This window comes from Eumetopias jubatus, unplaced genomic scaffold (genome assembly GCF_037043125.1).
Source record: "Eumetopias jubatus isolate StellerSeaLion01/CBP00866 unplaced genomic scaffold, mEumJub1_p1.0 scaffold_14, whole genome shotgun sequence".
Classification (NCBI taxonomy): domain Eukaryota; kingdom Metazoa; phylum Chordata; class Mammalia; order Carnivora; family Otariidae; genus Eumetopias; species Eumetopias jubatus.
In genome coordinates, this window is record NW_028274820.1 from 74631716 (window position 1) to 74641526 (window position 9811).

Genomic DNA, 9811 nt, shown 5'->3' on the forward strand with positions numbered 1-9811 from the left:
GTGCCAACTAAAATACAGAATACCCCCAATATTAAAAGTTATAGAACTTAATCTAATTAAGTCCCTGATTTCATAATGCTTTCACAATGCCAAAACAGTGAATCTCAAAATTAATTCTGTGGAAGTAAAAAAGTCAAACTGGCTCGCCATTTTAAACACAGACATCAGTCATTTGAGAGGCAATGTCGAATATCAGTTAAGGATATGGTATTTAGAGCCATCTTCCCTGGGTTTAAATCCTGCTTCTGCGGAGAGCTCTGTGACCTTGGAAGAGTTACTTAACATCTCCATTCCTCAGTATACTCTCTCATATGAGGATAACAATACTCTCTAATTCGTCAAGTTAACTGAGGTTTAAATGAAATAATACAAAGAAGGCTTGTGATGATGTCTGGGAAATATTAACTGTTTAATAAACAAATATCTGTTTTAGCCAAACAAACTGGGGTGGGGGTTGGGGAGAGGGTTAGGGCTCAGGATATCCTGCAAATTGCTACAGACTACATTTTTTTATCTAAAAAGAGAGGGAAACCCTGTCTTTATTAAAAGAAATCAGTACAAAGGTGATCTTGGGCCAGGTGTTAAGGGTTAAAAACCCCCAATTATCCAGGATCATGGAGGCTCTATGCACTGTCCTCCAAACTCCACAGGTCTGTAAGAGTAATGGATTATGCCATTTGAAGGAAAACATTTTTGAAATTATCCCTTAACCATTACTTTATAGATCTTCAATGTAATGGATCACCTTATCCAAAAGTTAGCTCAAATTAATTTCCCATCATCTGTTAAAAATATATGCATTAATTCTATGTGTTATGAGGAAGATTTTCAACTACAATGAACTTGCCTATCTTCTATATGCCTCAGAGTCATGTAGATGTCAGCTCAATTATTACAAAATGACTGACTTGATAGGAAATTTTATTTAAAACATATATGCATAAAGGTTTAGAAGTCAACATTGCCTACATGAAGATTTTCTCTTTAGTTTTATTATGTAAATTTAATTATAGAATATATATGATAACTTAGCACTACTTAATCTGGTAGAGTCCATTTTAGTAGCACTCATATAGCTGTTCAACAAATACCTTCACCTGTATAAATATTTATTTTCTTATAATTGTGTAAAAGTTAACAATGCCGAAGTGGCTCAATTACTTTTAAGAGATGTTAAGTTTTTAAGTAAAGCTCTGTATTTCCAATTTGATATCTCACACTTGGCTTCAGACATAAACTTATTTATAGAGACACAAAGCATACTGTGTATTTATAGGTGTTTCCATATATTTAGTATATATTTAATGAAGGTCAAGAATACAACTGCAAATGAGGTTTATGGGAGTGTTGTAAAGGTTCATTATTGTCATTGTGGGGGAAAGTATAATTTTCTTAAGAGAAATGATGACATATACATAATAAAGTCCCTGTCCGTGTCATGACAGCTCAAGAGCATGCCATAGTTACCACCTATGTCACACCGCAGGTGCACCTGCTATATGGGTGACAGCCGCTGACTTCTCTGATCAACACATAATTATCTCTGAATAAAAATGCACGTCGAAGTTAGCTGGACATAATGGATGGAAGACCCAGGGCAAAATTACCTTTATCATGGCACACAGCACCACCTGGGGGTAGGAGAGGGCTAGGGAGACGTGTTGTCAATGATGCAACCTTGAGAAGCCTGCTGTGATGTGGGTACTTTTGGGGTATTCATGTTTATCTTGCCTGTCTTCTTTTGGATAGAAGAGGTCACTTGGTTAATGGTTAGGTTGCTCCTGGCAGAGAAAGGTCCCACTGACCAGTGCTATTCTCCACTGATCTAACTGTATATCTCTCTCTCAGCATCTGGATAGTTTCCATTTGCAGAGTTCCCTTCCCCCATAAGATAATAAATATCATATCACAAGGATGGCAGTGCTCCTTCATGGAACACTGACTGTTTATTAGAGGCAAAAAAGTTTAAGAGAAATGCTAACAATGTTCATTAATGGCCCGCATCCAGGTTTAATGAGGCATGTCAATATGCGGACTGGGCAACATCAGTGGCATAATAGTGGTGGTAAATGGGAGTAATTGTATCCAATTGTACGGCACAGCTTCCAGGAATGAGCCCGAACTGCCAACTGACAATGACAGAGCAATTATGGGAAGGCAAGCGAGCTGTGTCAAATTAGCACTTGGTGAGAACTCATTTTTCAGAGATGTGCTTGCTCTACACCACCACAAGTGATAGCTACTTTATTGTGAGTGATAGGAAGACCAGCACTTAGACTGATGTTCTGATTTGTCAATAGCTGTATTTGAAAGCTTAGTGTCACAAATATATAGAGATATTCAGGGAGAGAGGCACACTGCTCATGATCCGAAGGATAAGAACGTTGCCGAGAAGGTCATCTGTCAGTGTGAGCTGTCAGAGAGAGATCACACTCTATGAAAAGGGAACATTCAGCCGACTTAAGTAATTACCTTTGACTGAGATTTGAAGATGTCTTCTTTTGTTGGCCTACATTGACTGCATAATTTATAATTTACTGCAATCAGCAAAGGGCCAGGACTTGTAACTAAGAAAATTCTTATTTTATTTCCCATAATTACTTTTCCTCTCTTTTTTTAACTCCTTTAGCACTTCAGAAGTGTAAAGTGGGAAACTGATGAAATTGATTTTTTTTCTTTCTTTCTTAAACAACTCAATCTCAAATACATCAGAAACAATATATTTACTTTTGCCTATTGTTTCACAGGGCCATACCTCTCTACCATCACCCTATAAGACGTATGAAACACCCCTTTATCCTTGATGTATTTTTTTCTTGCTTTGTGGGATTACTAGTTAAAGATGATAAAGGAATAATTCAATTTTGTCTCTCTAATGCAGAAGAATAAGAAAGAAAAAAAAACAGATTTGGAGTACTAAGCACTGAAATTATAATTCACATCCTCAGATACTCATCAGTTTGATTGAGTTGTCATAACTATAAAGAGGTTAAGTATTATAGCAAATATTTCAGAACTATATGGATTAACAGAATTTTCAATTCTTGTCTTTTTCCCCTGGGACATATCACAGGATCAGTGTTTGCAAAATAATTATCTTGCCTTTAATAACCTTTTACAAAAATATATTTTGTGACCCATTATATTCTATAGTGCAGTATTAAAATTTTATTTTTTCCATGTTTTTAGAAAAAGTGATCACTTAATTTTGTAGCTAAAATATAATAGGGAGTCATAACAGTGTAGCTTTTGACTTTTTTTATCCCCTGGGTTAAAAAAAAAGAACCTCTGAGTAAATATTAAACTTCCATTATTTGGCATTATTATGAAATTCTTGCGGCTTTTTTTCCCCCTAATGGTGACCAAATGATTAATGAATTGTAACTAAAAATTACTAAGATTAGCCTACCTTCTCGCAAAAACTGTTGTTTAATTCTAGGTGTACTGATTTACTGAAGAGATATTGACAAATGAATTAATTTAAGTACTTTAGTGGAAACTCCACCTTTTCGGTTTAAAGAAATACTCTTAAGAACACTCCTTTATTAATATGGTGTAAAATTACTGTTGCATAATAAACGTTCATTTCTTCCTATCTGATAGTCTGCATAGGTTCACACTCTGCTTTTTTATTCCCCTAAGACCCAACAAACACTCATATTTGAAGTGACTAATTATGGGTTTTTGAATGTTTGCTGATATATTTAATGTTTCCTCTAACTTTAATAGTTCTGCTAAAAAATATTTTGTTTTCCACAGTTTACTGTCTACTACTTGAGATTATTTTAAATCACAGACTTTGATGTTTCTAAGACAAAGTTTTAAATTATTTTTTTTAATATTTCAGAATTCCTTAGACCATTCAGTTTCCCCATTGCAGAAAGCTGTTTAATTCACAATGCCTTGAGAACAGGCCCGTCATCTATTCTATAGTGACTGTGCCACTTAATAATGGAATAGTGCATCAAAGTGGCACTTAGGTCTCAAATTGTTATGTATGACTGTCAAAGCGGCAAGAAAAAAGAATTAAAAAAGGGGTTGGGGGGGGAGAAAAACCCTTGATTTGTCTTTACTACTGAAATGTGAATTTGTCAGCCAGGTTCTGAAATCACAACAGCATTGCATCCCCAGCGAGATGTTGAAAACTTGACAGGTACATATTTTTTCAACTACAAGCATTCTATAATGAAAACCAAATACACAAATCTTATTTTTTTTATTTTTTATTTATTTATTTTTTGCTCTTGACAGATAGTTGTTGCCAATGGGATTTAATATTCAGGTTTGGGTTGTCAAGAGAAATAACCAATAAGCAATCCAAAGAGTCACGATATAGATATTCAGTCAAAAGCCTGACTTTTGATATACTGAAAGGATTTGAGTGTATAATTAAGTAAGTCCAAACCACTGGCACTTAATCTTCCCCCTAATGGCAAGTAAAGCCCATCATAGCCTCTCTCAGGGGGACAAACTGTAACTTGTTTAGTGGTCACCAAGGCTTTTGATCATCACTGTTCTTTTTATTTCATCATTTAAAGATGAATATGCTTTGGTCTGAGATTTTTCCATTTATCATTGCTTATTCTCAGGAAGAATAAAAGCATAAACCATGATCCAATATTGAATACTGTCACCCAAAGTATTTTTTAAATCTCCTTAAATATCCATATCTCCAGAACTATCTACTTCTGAGTTTGATTCAGAACATAGCCTGTGTATATAATTTCTCTGGGTATATTTTGTGCACACTGTAAGTGCCCTGACAACCCCTATTAACACCTACAATGATGCTCAGAGGGTGGTGATTATTTACCTGCTGGTAACTTCATTATATTACCAAAACCCTTATGAATATGCCTAGACGTTTTATATAGGGAGAGGGCAGGAGACCTGCAGCTGTAGCACTATTTCCTAGAAATTATAAATTGCAACTGGTCGTCACACACTGCTCTATATGGATCAGTCTTACAGAACTGCATTCAACCATTTGCCTGAAGCAAATAATATTTTTGACAGGTGAGTGGAATTTTGTAAGGCTAGATAACACCACACAGACCACATATGAATAATCCTAAAAACTACAATCCCATCATGCTCTTTAATTGAACATTAAATAATCATGACCTCATCAGAATTTTCTCTTAATTTTATTTTATTGTGGTAAGAATATGAAATTTATTCTCTTACCAGGTTTTTTAAAATGTACAACATAGCATTATTACCTACAGGCAAAATGTTAGACAGCATATGTCTAAAACTTATTCATTTTGCATAATTAAATTTTATATCCATTAGTTAGCAACTCCCCTTTATCCATGACCCGCAAACCCAGCTCCTGGCAACCACCATTCTACTTTTTGCTCCCACAGTCTATTTTAGGTATGTCATATAAGTGGAATCATGCAGTATTTGTCTTTCCATGACTGGCTATTCCACTTAGCATAGTGTCTTTCAGGTTCATCCATTTGGTGGCATATTGCAAGATTTCTTTCTTTTTCAGGGATGAATAACACTCCACTGCCATGTATATACCACATTTTTTAATCCATTCGTCCACTGATGGACATTTAAATTGTTTCCATAGCTTGGCTCTTATGAATACTGCTGCAATGAACATGGGAGTGCTAATACCCCTTTGAGATCAATATTTCAATTCCTTTATAAAAATACCCAAAGGTATGGAATCACAGGATCAAATATTTTCATTTTTTTTGAGGAATCTCCTATTTTCCATAGCAATGCACCATTTTGCATTCCCATCAACAGCACATAAGAGTTCCAAATTTTCCAGACACTAGCTAACACTTGTTTTTGTTTGTTTGTTTGTTTGTTTGTTTTGGGGTTTTTTTAGCCATTCTAACAGGTGCAAGGTGATGGTATCTCATTTTGGTTTTGATGTACATTTCTCTGATGATTAGTGGCTGAGCATTTTTTCATATGCCTATTGGCCATTTGTATATCTTCTTTGAAGAAATGTCTATGGAGTTTCTTTCTCAATTTTTTTTTATTAATTGGGTTATTTGTATTTTTTGCTATAGAGTTGTAGGAGTTCTTTATATAGTTTGGATATTAACCCTTATCAGATTTTAAGGATTGTAAATATTTTCTCCCATTCCATAGGTTGCCTTTTCATTGATTGTTTCTCTTGCTGAACAGAAGCTTTTTAGTATGATATAGTCCCACATAGTAGATAGTCAATAAATTGAGCCAATTATTTTATATTGACTTGCTTGACAATTTCATTTCTGCATGTTTGTCTTCCCTTCCTAACCAGCTCCAAGGCTGCTATGGGAAAGGACAGTAGTGGTCATATGCCTTCATCATAAGTGTACATGAAGTTCCTGTTATATGTGAGCTGGCTTTGAAACTTGCTTTGCCAATCAGCAGAGATAAAAACAAATTATAGACTGATTGATTGTTTACTTGACTGATGTAGTTCCACTTGTCTATTTCTGATTTTGTTGCCTGTACCTTTGGTGTCAAACCTAAGAAATCATTTCCAAGACCAATGTCAAAAAGCTTTTCCCCTGTGTTTTCCTCCAGGAATTTTATAGTTGTAAGTCTTACGTTTAAATATTTAATCCATTTTGAGTTGACCTGTGATGGAGTAAGATAAGGGTCCAAATTTATATCTTTTGCATGTGGATATCCAGTTTTCCCAGCACCACTTGTTGAAGAGACCATCCTTGCTTCATGTGTGGTCAACAGATTAATATAGACCTTTTTGAATCAGATCTCAAACCACAAAAAATCAAATCAACATGACAGCCTTAAAAATGAATCTTAGTATAATTCAGCTCTTCAAATTGTTATCACAGAAGTTTCTACATTTTCTTATTCTTTTGGTAAGTAAAAATTGGAATGCTCCTGAAAACTCTTAATTTCAAAACACTGCTATAACTTAAAGAGTCATCTTAGTGTTTATGCCTCCAGGTACACTGACGTACTCATCTTTTTTTTTCTCTTTTCCTTACTGTCCACATGTAATTTATGTAAATTAACTCTTACTAACTCTTACAAAATCTGTTCTAGAATCCTTCTACTTCTGTCACCTGGATCACTGTAATAGCTCTAACTAGTCTCCCTGCATTCACTATGGCCTCTTTTATAATTTTCTCTCCACATGCAGCTGAAGGGATCTTTTTAAAATAAAAATCAGCCATGATCATTTCATGCCCCCATTACACATATGTTAAATACAGTCAAAGGTTCTAACTGACTTGATATTCACAGTAGAAAGATCAAATCACACTAAAATTCTTGATAGTCCCTGCTCCTTTGGGGTCCTTACTATTACATGGTTGGTTTTTTGTCTGATCCATAATTTTACCAAACGAACTTCTCATTTAGTGCTCAGCACAGGTATTCCTTCTAAGAAAAATTTTACTCCCTTCTCCAACAATGTACATAAGCACTTCCTCCCCTTGTACTGTAGCACAGTGCGGTACATGAGCCTATAACACAGCCTCTGTTCTACAAAATTGAATTTTTTTATTTGTGTGCTTCTCCCCCCAACAGAATATGTTAATCCCAAGGACTGGCAATGAGTCCTGTCTTCTGAGACTAGCAGAGTATTTGGCATTATAGACCCTTAACAAAATTGAGTGAATGAATGAATGAATGAATGAATCACTCCCTGAGCAGGAACCATTATATTACATGAAAGTGAGTACAATTATAACATCTAAATTCAAGACCTAGTCATATTACATTGAGAAAGAAACTCTGCTTCTCAGTTCAATCACTTTAAAAAATGGGAAACACCATTGCTCATAAAGTCATCAGGTAATTAAATAAGATATTTACAGAAAATAAAGTGTCTACTGTTTAGCAAGCCTTCAAGAAATGCTTGCTTCATGTTGCTTCCTTCTCCATTTTTCAACAAAATTCATTTAAAACTACATTTCCAGTTAACCTACTAAAGAATGGAACTTCTCATGCAATGATCATTGCGAAGAAAGCAGAGGGCAGGAAAAAATATATTTAGTATTTAGTCTAAACATGACATAGCTGTGATTTTTTTTCTTATCTTATTCATTTTAAATCAAATAAGTCTCATTTGTCCACATGTTTACAATAATCATGGCACTCCAACAATTCTGTATTTTTAAAACTGCCTCAGTATTTAGTAATAAATGCAAGGGAGGGACATTTCACCTGGCCATCTGAAATGTGAATAGCTCAAGGTTATAGGACTCAGTGAGTTAACAGGGTGAGATTTGTGGTTTAGCAGGCAGCTTTCTAACATACTGTCATAAATGGACCGAATGAAATACTACAGGCTGTCTTCTTCTAAGAAAGAATCTTTCAGCCTATAGTTGTAATTTCAAAAAAGTTACAGACTTCTAAATATTCTACACATTGATGTATAAGGGTTTGTGAAGGAAATCATGTGAACAAATCATTCCCGTGAAGAAAATCCACGTATACTTATCTGATAGTTCAAAGAAAATCACCCACACAAAAAGAAATTATTTTCATAAATAAGTGATTTATACCACCTACAGGAATACATTAATATCAAAACTACACTCTTGAAGCCAGTCACTATAAAAAAATTGTATTTGATCTACCAATGCCCAATCTGGAAATTCTGCTTTTCTAAATCTTTACACAACCTGCAGGATTAGCAGCACTATAAAATCTTAATGTATATGTATTTAAGAAAATATTGTACAAAAATACAAACCAGGTTGATGAAAGAGTACTTAATAGCACTGCTTTTCTTAGTTTTTCATGCAGGATTTATAATTACGAATTTATCTAGATTCCTTAGGCACTGTTTCTTAAAACTGGAATGTCCATACAGAATATAAAAACTATATTCACATATTCAGAAATTAGTGGTTTCTTTGTTCCTGTCATATTAGCCATAATGTAGTCCTATGGCAAAGTTTTTCCCACATCTTCCAATATTCACCATTTCCATCTAGCTGAACTAGGCAAAGCCTTTAATAGGCAGTCCCTGTAGATTTTTAACCCTACTAAGACTTCAGCAAAACCTTCTCTGGTACCAAAAAGGTAAATGAAATTAAGAAGCAATAACATATGGCATGTCTTGTTTCTTTCTTTTAATCTTTGATCTGGAAAACACATCTACATTGTCTAGTAACTGTGAAACAAACCAAACCTAGTGTGTCCACCATTTGAAGCCTAAAGTCAGTGCTTCAAAACAAACAATTAATGTTTTCCTTTATTTAATTCTAATGCCAGTCTATTCATGACATTTTAATTGCAACGCTGAGATGACAATGTCAGATGTGCCAATTTGGCATCAGAAGAAGATTAAAACCAAAAGCAGGTGAACATCTATCATTCTAAAACGGTGTTATTTTTACTCAGGTAAGTTTTCCAATGTATTTAAGAGTTGACCTCTATCATGATTTTTTTTCAAGAGCAAAAAGAGAAAATATCACAAAAATAGAAAATAAAGCTAGCCTTCATAAAGTAGAGCATGGACTTTTCAAACAGCAATTCTCTCACTTCCCTATGAACATCAATAGCATTGCAAACCAGACATATAACAAAAAAAGAGAAATACAATGTACCCTGAAAGTAGAAAACAAGGTCAGAGGTGAGGCTTTAGCTAAAAGACTTTCTTTAGACGACAGAGACGACAGCAAATCAAACTTATGCTTTCTTTCTGTTCGAATCCTCATAAAAAAGCGTAATACCTCAGGTTTTTATTTTTAATTTTCCTTCCATGGAGTGCTATATTAACACTTTCCTGCTTTGTTATTTTCAAGTATATTATGCATCAACTGGCACTGAAAAGACTATTAATAAAGAAAAAGAAGGGAAGAAGGAGGAA